The 13,754-nt window shown below is 39.1% G+C and overlaps 1 protein-coding gene across 1 annotated transcript in view; it reads left to right on the top strand.

The window, feature by feature from the left end:
* The first annotated feature begins 11,999 nt into the window (after positions 1-11,999).
* cdk18 (cyclin dependent kinase 18) overlaps positions 12,000-13,754 on the top strand; it is a 50,468-nt gene continuing 48,713 nt past the window's right edge. The window contains exon 1 of the mRNA XM_053316783.1: positions 12,000-12,335. The gene's annotated coding sequence lies outside the window, so the exon portion shown is untranslated. The remainder of the gene's footprint in view (positions 12,336-13,754) is intronic.

Below are 13,754 nucleotides of genomic sequence, written 5' to 3'. Positions count from 1 at the left end.
TTTATCCATCACTCTTAAGAATGTTTTTTTTTATCAAGTGTCACTTGGGAATCAAAGTGAGAAATGATGGCAGATAAAATGTCTGTCAGAGAGTCAATCTAATTTTTTTCATTACTCATGGTAGTATCTTGCTTGTAATATATTGTAAGTGGTAAAACCTTCAGAAACTATACAACTATACAGTTGTGTGCAGCTGGTTCAGTGAGTCCCATCCCCCCTATTCACACAGTCACACGCACACACACACACACACACACACACACACACACACACACACACACAGAAACACATACACATCAACATTGGATGACGTAACACACAGACGGGCATTGTGTTGTGGGCAGACTTGGCACGTTTGACTCCTGTTATGGCTAAAATATCTGAAATAGAAAAAAAACAAAACCAAACCAGCTGTAGACATGAAACATACTTCCAATTGAAATACATTAATTAAATGTGCTTAGTGTCACGAAAAATACTGGGTTAAATTATGAGTTTTCTATTTTTGGAACAGTCACATCAATAATATTATTTTCAGTATTGGGTTCTGTGCATAAACATGTATCCATATAACTAGTGTTTAAAATAACCTCTGACAACCGGTCCTTTTTAAACAGTGATTCATTACCAACCATGCCTCCACACAATAATCCATCCCGTACACTGTGCGTCATAGCTGTGAACAAATAAAACTTACTCTGACTGCGCCTGCCATGGTGATACGTTGGCTACCTGCTTACATTTTTGCTGCGTTTGGCTAGAAAGTTGGTGAAATAGTTAACTAAATCCTTAGAAACTCTACAACTCAACAATTCTGCACTGGCTGGGTGTGAAATCTGTTAATACACAAGCCGGCAAGAGCACAGTCTTACTCATAAAGGTAAGGTGGCATTCCACTTTTTGATACACGATACAAAACTTACAAGACATTAAAAGGACAGACACACTCTGTCTCTGCTGTCACTGGCATGCTGTGGCCTTTGTTGTTGTCTTTAAAACTTCTCACCATATGATCCATCTGATGTTTTAGTCATTGCAAAAGGTTCATATATATTCTGGAGAGTATGATCCCTTAGTTGTTGTTTTAATTACTTCACTTTAAGCTCCATTGTGTGTGTGTACTAGTGCCACTTAATGGGCTATTAGCAAGTCTAAGCAGTACAGCATACATACTGCAGTAGCACTGTGTTAATATCTAATTTATTGTGACATTTAGACACAATCGGGTGTTGGGTTATGTTTTTATTCTTTAGATAATGAAAGTAACTGAGGCAGCGTCATGTATTATCCTGCATAGATAGCGTGTGATTGCGAATGGCGTTGGTTTGTGATTGCAGTTGCATTGTTGATGTTGTCCCCTCATTGGATTATGTACATAATTACTAATCACCAGCGCTTACCACTGTGAGAAGTTTGCACGTGTTGCTGTACAGTATTTGAAGAGAGAAAATAAATCACACCTCGTGTTATATTGTGCTCCACAAAAGCCTTGTCAACGCTATTGTTCCTGACGAATGGGACATGAGTGTGAGTGAGAAGCATTATCACAGTAACAGCACTCATTCAAAGTTATTATAATAACTCAATGTGACCACATGGTGATACAATCTTATCATTTGATCACATGATCCACTTTAGTCATTCTGCTGCCAAATACTGTAGCTATGGAAACTTTAATTGAACCATATTATTTGAACAGAGATCAAATACAAGTTTCTACTATGGGTGGATTACTATTTCTTGTGGGGGAAAATAAACCCAAATGAAACTGGACAGAGACTCTAAGGTGAATAAAATATTTTTGAATTGTATGGAGATACTGGTGGATGTTAGGAGTCTATTAAGAAAGCTTGGTTGTTGAAATTGGTGCATGTTATTATGATGAGCAGGATGATCTTTAGTCAAGTATTTTAAGTTGCGATCAGTGGCAGATCTAGGAGTTGACGTTTTGGGTGGTTCAGAATTTGCAGAATTTATTTTTACAGCAATGTATGACTACTGCAAACACTGGTAGTAGTACTGATTTTAGTCCTTATTAATAGTTTTCCAAAAGAAATGCACATATAAATAAATAAATAACAATAAGGCTTTAAATCAAAAGGAAAACAAAAAAACATTACATTCATTTTAATTACATTTCTATAATGTTCTTACAAGTTTCACTCTTAATCACAATTTTTATAAACTCACTTGGATTCAGTTAACAGCAAAAAGTCACTTCAACCAGAATTTAGATTAGATTTTAAAAAACCCAGAAGCCCCCCCACCACCCTATCTCCACCCCTGGTTATGACCTTGCACTAGCACTCAAACCATACCTTAGCTACCATACCTGCTATTATGACCAATCATTATCCTGCAAATTAGATGGTGAGAAAAAGGTAACATAACCCCTCAGGTCACTGTTAAAACAATACGACCTCGCAACTGTCAAAGAAAGTTCTCGTAGGGTTTTCTGGTCACCTCGACCTTAATTGCGGATCATACCCCTCAAGCTCTCCCTGCTCTGCTCTGCCGGTCTCTCTGCACTCCATTATGCTCCTTACCTGCAGCATACAGCTACTTCTTTTTAAGTAGACTGTATTGATTGACATCCAGTGAAATGGAAACATATTCAATTGGCACCCTGCTATCTGACTACTTTTGAAACCACATGATTGGTCGAGCATATGGAAGGTCTGGTCTTTCAAATTTCCCTTTTATTTCAGCTGTCAGAAACCTCAGCAGGCAAAGCCGACTGAGCAGATGTGAACCTCTGACAAAAAAGTTGAATCTTTGAAATGTGATGTTGAGTATCTGCATCATGCTTTCAAAACATAAAACACACATTTGTCACACATTTCTGGTCTTCTTACTTGTTCTTCTTTTCTCAAGTTTATTGCAAAGTTCAGCACTGAGATTCTATTATATTTGTTCATCTTCTCATCGAAATGAGAAAAAATGGATTACTGCATGAAGGAAAACTCATTACCTGTTCATTACACATTACATCTGAAGCATTACACTTGTATAGTTACCAGCTATTACTCTAAAAATTGAAGAAAAAAATAATATGTAATGTCTGATTTTGTCTTAGAGCCCAGACTAATTAATTGGACCTGTTACAGGGAAGAAAATGATTCCACTGAGCACTGTAATGAACAGAAGTTTCTGTATTTTGTAGATGTTTTTCTAAAATCTTCCATTTCCATGAGACTCTAAGGGTTGTTTTTATCACTTTATCAAAAAAACAGCATTGACTTGATGTTTATAACCCTTGTGCATACAACTGTGAGGGTTCAACCAGCCTCGGTCGGAAGGAAAGGGAATTAGAGAAGCAGAAAGAGAGAGAGAGAGCTCCGTGTTTGCTCATCAAATATGAAACAGACCGTTTGGTGCCAGCAGCTCCCCAGGATAGATTTTAATTTTCTGTAATGCTGTGTGCTTGTAGAGAGAGAGAGAGAGAGAGAGAGAGAGAGAGAGAGAGAGAGAGAGAGAGCCTTGTCCTGTACAGAAAGGACAAGTGCAATCTAATCACACTGAAGAATGTTCCTGGCCAGGCTGTTGGCTGTACTCTGTCCATTGTTGTGTATTAAGAGGTTGGTGTGTGTGTGTGTGTGTGTGTGTGTGTGTGTGTGTGTGTGTGTGTGTGTGTGTGTGTGTGTGTGTGTGTGTGTATGTGTGTGTTTGTGTGTATGGCAGAGTGAGAGGAGTCACACACATGCATATTTGGTGGCATGTTTCCACCTTTCGAGGTATTTATTAATGTATTCATCACATTCCAAATAGACACATCCAGACCCATAGTTTACTAAGTTTCATCATTTTAAACCCTGTAAACATTCCTATCACATCCAACCACTTCACTTTGGATGACTCCTCTCACCTCTCATAGTGCATGTGTGTGGCTGTGTGTATGTGTGTATGTGTGTGTGCCCTCAAGAGAGTTCAAATGAGATCAAGCAAAAGTTAGAATGTATTCTTAATTAATCCAGCTGTTGTACTCTATGCAGTGAAATATTACATTCTAATGATAATGATGCCCAATGGAGAACTTCCCACCTATCAGGAGGTGATATGACACTATTAAGACCAGCTGAAAAGGTCTCTGCACACCTCCAGCTGAACTCTAGAGCAGACTTCAGATTGTGTGATAACTAAATCCGACTTTATTAAATCTTTATCATTTGAGAAATTGAGTCTCTTTACAACTTTAGTAAATAATCATATCTAGATTATCTTTTGTACATTTTATGAGATCATCATGGCATCCAGAAGAGATAAATAAGCCTACATGTGCAGTGAAGTGCCGCATAACTCTATTAGTCATCAGATTATAACTAGATTTTGATTTTACCCTTATAAGTGAGGATAATGCGGCACTGTGCAATAAATGGCTTTCGTGTCAGTCCATGTGATTTCTTGTTACAACTAATGAATGGTTTGTAATAAATCAGTTTAAACCATGAGCAGATTAACCTTTTAGTGGGAAAATGTGTTGTTGGGCTCCTGTTTACCTCCTTACTCCTTTATCTCTAACCCTCTGTGCTGTATGTGATGTGACATCTACATCTCATTTCTAACCCTTACTGTACCTTTTTACTCTGTTCAAAAAGTGCAAGTCACTAATCTCTCCTGTTATGTCACACCCTGCCATTTTCTCCATGTCCTGCAGTCGTCCTCAGGGTGCTTGTATTCCAGCCCTTGTCACATTTTTCTAGCTGTTTTCTAAATCTCAGTCATAAGCACAAGCATATTTTCTACTTCTACAGTAAGCCAGAAATGAATGCAGAAACAGCCTTAATCAGCTGTTAGTGTATCAATATGCTGCCTGCTCCACCATGTCAATGAAACAAAGATGGAGGAAGAGCAATTTCACAGATTGTGTCACTAGATTATGTCATTATGTGACCAGTACACACAGCTCTACAATCTGTCCTGCTCCCAATTCCCCCATTACCTCCCCAGTAACCATAACCCTAACCATTAGCCCTTTACCATCCTCGCTTCCCACCCTTTTTTAAACCATGCCTGCTTGTTTATGCCCTTTTGAACTTTCCTGTCTGCTCTGACTACATGCCTGTTGTCAACCTCCGACTTGTTATTTGACCAAGTCAACCTTCTCTATCCGTTCCGCTTGTGAGCTGTGTTTCAAGCCATACCCTATTATACACTACATTTGTGTAGTTGTGTACCCTGTCTCGTCTGAGACTCCGGGTTGGCTCCAAGTTGTCTGTGTATCAGTAAGCTTCAGGCAATATGATTAAACACAGCTTTATTTAGCAATATGAACCCTTACTTTGCCACAAGATAATGCAGGGCCCCACTGAGTTAATGTTGTGGTTCGGTGGCAGCAACTCCTAAACAAATGTACAATTTATCAGATTATAGCCATTTGTCACTCAGTGTGAGCAAACACAGTACTACTACCACTAAGCTAAGTTATTTAATTACGAATTTCACTTATAAAGCACCACAAATAGTGTTATGGGGTTTTTGTTATCTATCTATCTATCTATCTATCTATCTATCTATCTATCTATCTATCTATCTATCTATCTATCTACATATACAACAATACTTTAAAAGGCTTTGGCTTGTCTTCCTCTCAGAAATAGTCATTTCTGATTGACAGCTAATAGCTGAGGTAGAATAACAGCAGCTTTGCTGTTGTGACAGCATCAATCATCTGTTCATTAGTGTATAAATCAGTCTCATCTATTTTTGACACTACAGTCGTACAGAACATGTTACCTCAATGGACCTCTGATCAGTAATTCAGCAGACAAGTGCACTAAATTGTCAGGACAGCTTTTATTCTTCCCTTAAATGCCATTTATTGTAAACCCATTTGTATTTTGAACACATGCACATCTAGTAGACTATGAAGAAAAAGTACTAGCTGTATTCTTTGTATTGGCAAGCTCAAAAACTAAATGCTCAGATTATATTCAGACCCAGATGTGTGTCCAAAAACCAAGGCCCATTACTCATCAATGCAATCAAACTTGGAGATGGAAGTATAAAAACTCTGCAGATAAATATCACACCCAGAGAATAAACCATAAGCAAACATGATCATCCCTAAAAATGATTTTGGCATTTTGATTGCTTCCTTCATTAAAACGACTGTGGGTGCCTTCGTGCTTTAGTGGTTAAGGCATCAACCATGAACAACAACTGGGAGAATTTGATGTGTCATCCCCCAAATTTAATGAAAGCTAAACCCCGAGATTTAAAAAAAACTAACTTTCTTCATAGGCTGTGTGGAAGATGAAAGTTTCCGCAACACCTGACATCATCGCACATCAACCAACCATCAACCACTGTCAACAAAATGAGATAAAACACGCAAGAGTTATTGTAAACTGATTCAACATAGTTATTTTTATTCTACAGCAGAGGAAACTGTGAGGGAGACAAAGAGAAGAGAAAAGAAAGGAAACGGTGAAAGTGTGAAAACTGTGGGCAGCAGCAAAGAACCCCTGAAGGGATTTCTCTTAATTCTGCAGCAAGCCAAATTAATCTGTTGAAAAGAATTCAGTGATTCATTGTTGCTTGATTCCCTCCATCCTGTTCTCATTCCAGACCAAACATCTGACCTTTAACCTTTGGCATCTCTCACTATGGGCTACAACTGCTCTTTTAAAAGACTCTAAAGGCGCCAATTGGTTCAATGTGGAAAAGCATACAGATAAATCACAGGCACATAAAAGTATTACTCCTATTTCGAAGACACTGGCAGCCACACTGACCTTATAGCATTGCAGTATAGATGTATGATAATCTAGAAAACAATCAAATCAGCAGGCAGAGAGATGCTTTGAAAGACCAGCTTACCAGGCTAACAGGTAGCCTGCACATTCAGTTATGGGTCTCTATAAAATGCACAGTTATAAGGTTTGAACATACACAGCTATAACTGCAGCAGCAGCAGCCACCCTTGGCCAATCAGAGCTGTTTTGAAGATGCCAAGATGATGTGGTGAGATGCATAATTTCCCCCATATCAAATAACAGAGATCACCAAAGTCATTAAAATACATCATCTCAACCATAAATGTCCAAATATTGAATGAACCAAATATTGTACCAATCTACCAGGTGGATGTAGAGATACTGTATATCACAGCATTAGTGGAAAATCTGGACTGTTGGTGGTACTAGAGGTTAAATCAGAGGGTCACCAAAGCTTTTAGAAAGTATCATCTGGGGATCTTGAAATATTATTATTTTTGGGGCATTTTTACCATTATTTGACAGTTTGCTGACAGGAAACAAAGAAATTGGTATGACATGCAACAAAGTTCCCTTGCTAGGCTCAAATAAAGGGTCACTGCAGCTATATGGCATACACTGTAACCACTTGGCTATGAGGATGCTTTATCTTTTTGTAAAATTCATTGGAATCCTTGAAATAAAAAAAAATTGTTGAGCTATTTCTCTCAACAACAAAAAAATTCAACCTTATGGTGGCACAAAGGTCAGTAGTCATAAGTCAGGATTCATCCTCTGGGGACCTTGAATGGCCCTGATAGTTGGTTTGTTTTGGCCATAGTTGCTACAGTGATGTTAAATGTGACATGAAATACTAACAGAAAGGTTGTAAAGAGCCAGATAATCCACTTCACACAAAGAGGAAATTGAAAGGCACTTTTGGGAAACCAGAGTTATTTCCTCAGAAACAGCGGAAAAGTGCAGGGTAATAAAAGGCTGTTTAAAATATGAGGTTATGCTCAGTCCTGTGGTTTAATGAAAAAAAAGTCCCATTGCTCATATTCACAAAGCATGAATGAACCAAACAAATTCACAACCCTTATGTTTACAGTGGCCAGTCAACTCAATGAGACAAACATTTTCATTTAGTGTCTGTTTGTGTGTTCGTGTGTGTGTGTGTGTGTGTGTGTGTGTGTGTGTGTGTGTGTGTGTGTGTGTGTGTGTGTGTTGTGTGTGTGTGTGTACTGTATTAAACCACAGTTGGGCTTGAATCACTGCTCCCGTACAATGGGTCATGTTCTCATGTTACTGCTGCGATTAATCATCACTTTACCAAATACACACTCAGTGACCTGCCACAACAGCTTTTTACATAATACAATTTATTTGAAATCTCTGCAAATGGACTGTTACAGTGGTTGACTCATCAGTGCCAGAATGTTTTTCAGTTTTTCACCTGGTAGAGGGGGTTGGGTTTTAAGTTCAGTATGTGTGTCTGTGTGAGTAAGAAAAAGATGTTTGAAAAGCAAAGCAGAGAAATGAAAGTGTTAGAGGTTAGATTCCCACTGAGCCCAGTACGGGAGGCGAGGAAGGGTCTACATGTGAATCATCCTGATAGTGTCAGGTTTTATTTATATCACAGTCAAGGGGTAAAAAACTAGAAGTCACATTTCAGAGTTAAACCTTTTTTAGTAGTCTATTAACACTGCAATATGACTTACAATAGAAAATATGGCAGGCTCTGACTCTTAGTAACATTTATAATACCACAGACCAAACCAGACCAATATTTATTCAGGTTTATGGATTGGAACATGTGAAACAACAGTCTCTTCAACACTAAACTGTGAGGAAAAACTGGAGTCACCATTCCTGCAGGCACCCAGCATGGACAGAAATACTGCGTTCACATTAAAAGGACAAGTACAAAAAGTCAAAAGTGCAGTAAATATAACATTTACTAAATGTAAAGCATACTTAATGATGACCTGCAAGCTATAAAACCTTCTTGGCATCACAGGAGCTGACAAAAGGCTTTGGATCATTAGGTAGGGACCACAGGCCAATGCTGCTGGGACACAAGTCGGGGTCCCGAAACAGGCAATGATCTCAGGAACACCACTGATGATGTCTCCCAGCGCATCTTACAATGTATCTTTAAACCTAATCACAGGCAGTGTTCAGAGCATTCAGGTTCAAAACAATATTAACACAAAAACCCTGCATTAAATCACTACAAGGGGTTGTACTGGTGGGAATGTGTTGCTTCAGATACAAGTAAGACATGAAATACAATGCTCAAAGACCAGTTTGAGTGACAGATTTGTGAGTTTGAAGGCTATCAATGGTTTATAATACTCTGGAAATGTATCACTGCAGTTTTATCTTTTGTTGCAACCGTTTTGAGGTCAGTGGTATAAATAATCTGTTGATGTTACAAAGTAATGCAGCAGGAATGTGCACTTGTATATGTGATTGGCCAAAAAAGTTAGCATGGTCCAACTGTTATCAGGCTACCGTGAGTCATGTTTCTGAATACACAACAATTTTAAGGCCAGTATTCACTCCTTTTAGTTAGCCAGATAGCTAGCTAGATAGGTAAGTAGGTGGGTAGGTAAGTAGGTATAATACACACACACACACACACACACACACACACACACACACACACACACACAGGATATTTCACAGGAAGATAGTTACAGAAGCTACATCCACATTTCAGACAGTCACACGTAACATAATACAAAAAACGCATCTTTAACTCTTTAGTTGTGTCTTAGGTCTCCACTCACTCCTGATGAATATGTCTCACTCATTAGCTGCTAAATGCTACACATTCTCACCAGCTGGCTACTAACTTTTTCTGTGTGCTGTTTAGTGCTGGGCAGCTAGTGTATAGCAGGTTTATCCAACAAACAGCTCCCTGCCATAACTGAAAACAACACTGATAAGAACAGTGAAACAGACTGTAAAACCAAAACAATGAGCTGAAAGATACTGTAATGCTGCACAGAGGTGACAGGTAATTCTTACTATTAGTAACCTCTGTTACTATGTAAGCTTCATGGTGAGACATTTGTCTTGCACATATATGATTAACCAGACAGCGCTTTGCTGGATGACTTCAAGTTGCTTTGCAGCAAAAGTGAAACCTGGTAACCCTGTGTTTATTTTACATTGCCAAGACTTCACCCATTCTACAGGACAGGGCCCCCTGCATTTTATTCTTACTGCTAGTGATTTAATTTTCCAAAAACAATGCACATAGAAATAAATAATACATAACAATAAGGAATTAGAACAAAAGGAAAACAAAGAATATTACATTTATATTATATCTGATATTCATTATTACATTTTTTAGATGCATTTCACTCTCTAACACTGACTCAACTGGAATGTTTCACTCTTAATCATGACTGTTATAAACTCACTCAGATTCAGTCAGCAGTTGGTTGAAGTCATTGTTTGGAAAAATTGACTTATAGATTTATAAAAACAAACAAAAACATTTGATTTGAAAATAGATTCAATTTTTAGATTCAAATCTACCCCCCTAGCTCCACCCCTAGATTGCGGTGACCACATCCAACCAGTAAATTCATTTCATCTAGATTTAACATTTGCTGCTTGACTTCCAATCTCAAGCTGTGAAACTCCAAAAACACAAAGCTAAATGAATTGATATGATTTCACTGTGATGACTGTGTATTTATTTGTATTTTATTGTGTTGTTGGCATGTGAGATATGCATGTTGTAACTTCTGTTGCAAATCAAATTGCCCTTCGGGGACATTAAAGATTTTCAAATCAAATCAAATCAAACTATCATTAAATCTGCCGTTAAATAATAATGATCAAATGCTCATAAGTAATTGTCAGCTTTCTTATTGTCATACAGATTTCAAAGCCCTACTTCCCTAATGAAAGTATTGCATATTAACCATTCAACAACCACACACAGTTTACAAATCTGTGTGAACAGACAGTTTTTTTCTACCATGTGACCCTAGGAGGGCCCTGTATCATTCAAATTAAAGACTCTGCTGCCTTTTTCCGCACTGGCAAATGTCAATCTAAACGTGACTTCACTCAGACTAGCTTTCATGCTTCATCATTTCCTCCTTAACAGGACCTAAATCAACACAACCTCACCACCACAGCAGCTTTTTAATAGAGTACTGTTTCTGATTTATACACCTGATTACCTACGTACTGTAAATAAAGATTGCCCTGCCTTTAGAAACACACCTCTCCTATTCCCAATGCTTATTTTAATTATTTATTCATCACCCGTAGCAATGAGAGTCACACTTTATTAATACCTTAGCTGTTATCTCACACCAATAAAGTAGAGTGCAAATTGCTGGAATGGTCACACTTAGTCACACAAAACAAAAGGTGTGGATTGTCTTCCTGGTTCGGTGCTCACATTTCTGGCTTCAGGTGGAGATCACAGATCACACAGTGTCTGGTGTGGTGTTTGGGAGGTGTAAGGTCGACCTCACAAGTGGTTTGCACTGAAGATGAGGGTGACGAAGACAGACGCAGTATGCTAAAGCCTTAAAAACAACATGCCTTGAACAACATGAAATTAGCCACTCCAATTTATCTTTATATAATCTATGGTATCAGCAGCTGCACTATTTATGTTTTAACAGCCACACTGTAGTTTTTAAGGGCTGCTGATTGGAACCTCTAATAAGAACATGCAGAAAACAGCAGGTATAAATACACAGCTGATACACAATACTGCTAATTAAAGAAATGTTGAACAAGAAACACAAACATTCGCACACACCCATAGACACTCCCACATACACGCTCCAGTGCAGTTGTCATGTATTTTCACATATACATACACACACGCATAGGAATACTGTACACACAGTGCGTACATCCACTTACAGTTAAACATATGCATACACAACACTGTCATCACACATAACACAATCATACTTCAATGCACACACACACACACACACACACACACACACACACACACACAGACACACACACACATCATATGCACACATGACAACAAGCACACGCATATCCACATGCTTTCATAGCTCCTTGCTGGCGTGTGACAATCCTGTCAACAGCAGAGGCCGGTGGAGGAGGAAGAGGAGGAGGACAGAAAGGAGGAGGCTTGTGTTATGCTGAGTTCCCATTGGCTGTTGCCATAACAACAAGGGAGGGCCAAAGTCAGAGATTGGTGGAGGAGGAGTTCCAGGCTGATTATAAAAGCCATCAGAGCAGCAGTTTCTCTTCTCCTGAACTGTTTCCACTGCATCTCGTCTCTTTATTTAGTCTTTCCTGTTTTGTGGCCAGTTAGGCAGCTTGCAGCAGTCAGAGGAGGACAGAGGGAGGGTTGAAGGGTGAGCTGTCAGAGGGACTCGTGGACAGGTCGGTCCATTTTCACCCCCCCCCGACCCCCCCGGCCGCCTGTCTTCCTGAGCAGAGCTGTCTATCCATCCCTCTGACAGAACTGCCTGCGTCTTGTGGATATAACTGCACAACAGTGACACCTGGGAAGGCGAGGGAAACCTGAGTGGAGAGAGGCAGGACTCTGCCCCCCCTTCTCCAACCTCCCCGTTGTCTCCCCCCCTGTATGTGGATGACCTCTGCTGTTCTGTAAGTAGCCCTGCTGCAGACCCATCCACTCACATTTTACATTAAACAGAAGACATACGCACTCACAGGAAGGGTCAGGGGTCAGACACACAGGTACATGTTGCTCACTTGAGGCTGAACTTGTGCTTTGAGGAGGAACTTTGTTTATTATTTTTATCAGAATTGGCTTACTGCATATCACAGACAGGTCATCCTGCGCTCCACTGGAGATGACTAATGGGACACATTAGTTGTTACTTGTTCAGCTTTTGGGTTGAAGCATTATCTACAAGACACTTTTTTAATCATTTTTTAATCTTTTAATCTAATGAAATTTAGAGGTTACATCACAGTACAAAATGTCAGACTGGTGTGAAAGATATTGCAAAATTATCTTTTATGGGGAGAAAGCTCATTATGTATGGAGATATTGAATGGGAGGCACAAATATAAGGTTTTAACATATTTGTGTGTATTTATACTAATATCTGTCATTATATAATGTGCAGCAAGTGCAACGGTGTGATCTCAAGATGAGGCTGAATTTGTAAAGTTCAGTTTATAGTTATAGTATCTGTACCTGTATAGTTTTTCTTTCTCTGTTGCTTCTGTTTGATGCCCACCTCAAAAATAAGAACATCTAAGGACACCTGAATCCCCCTCTCACCCTCGCACCCAACCACCCACCCACTCACTCACTCATCCACCTCTCCGCTCTGTGATGAGCCTCATGCATTAGTACTCATGTAAACTGACACTTGCATAGTAGTGCAGGAGAGGCCACTCCAAATACACAGAAGTCCGTCCATAACCACTGTACACACTATGCTGTTTACCTAAGGGCCTGTGGGTGTAATTTGGTGTCTGGTGTGTGTGTGTGAGTGTGTGTGTGTGTGTGTGGGAGTGAGTGTGTTTGCAGTGTACACACACAAAACTAGTTCCCTTTTCCATATCATTGTCACGCGTCATTGAATCACACAGTTACACTTCTGTTGAAGGTGTTATATGTTGAGAAGAAGTGTTGACTAATTGGGTTATTGTTATTGTAATAATGCCTTCTTCGAGATAATATGTTGGTTTATACATGGTTTATTCTGAATAAAGTCTAATTTTGATGTAGCTATGATGTGACAATCACATCACTACACTAAACCTTTTTTTTAAACAATTATTGTCCAGGTTCAGCGTGTCTAGCTTTAGCTTTCAGAACATGCTAAAACAGATTTGAAAGGGTTTTTAACAGTGAAAGTTGTCATAGTTATATTATAGTGTATGTAATCATCAACAGCTACCAAAGACACATTTGTAGGGTTCTCCTTGTAAGACGAGTCAGCTGGGAAACACAGTTTTCAACCCACTCACAGAGTAAACATTAATTAGCCGGCTAGCCAGCTGCAACCATATCTGCTAGCAATAGTTGTCCTGTCATCTATCAAATCT

The sequence above is a fragment of the Scomber japonicus genome, chromosome 3, assembly GCF_027409825.1.
Source record: "Scomber japonicus isolate fScoJap1 chromosome 3, fScoJap1.pri, whole genome shotgun sequence".
In the NCBI taxonomy this organism is placed as follows: Eukaryota; Metazoa; Chordata; class Actinopteri; order Scombriformes; family Scombridae; genus Scomber; species Scomber japonicus.
The sequence above is the reverse complement of the archived record's forward strand: the minus strand, read 5'-3'. Positions and strand labels throughout refer to the sequence as shown.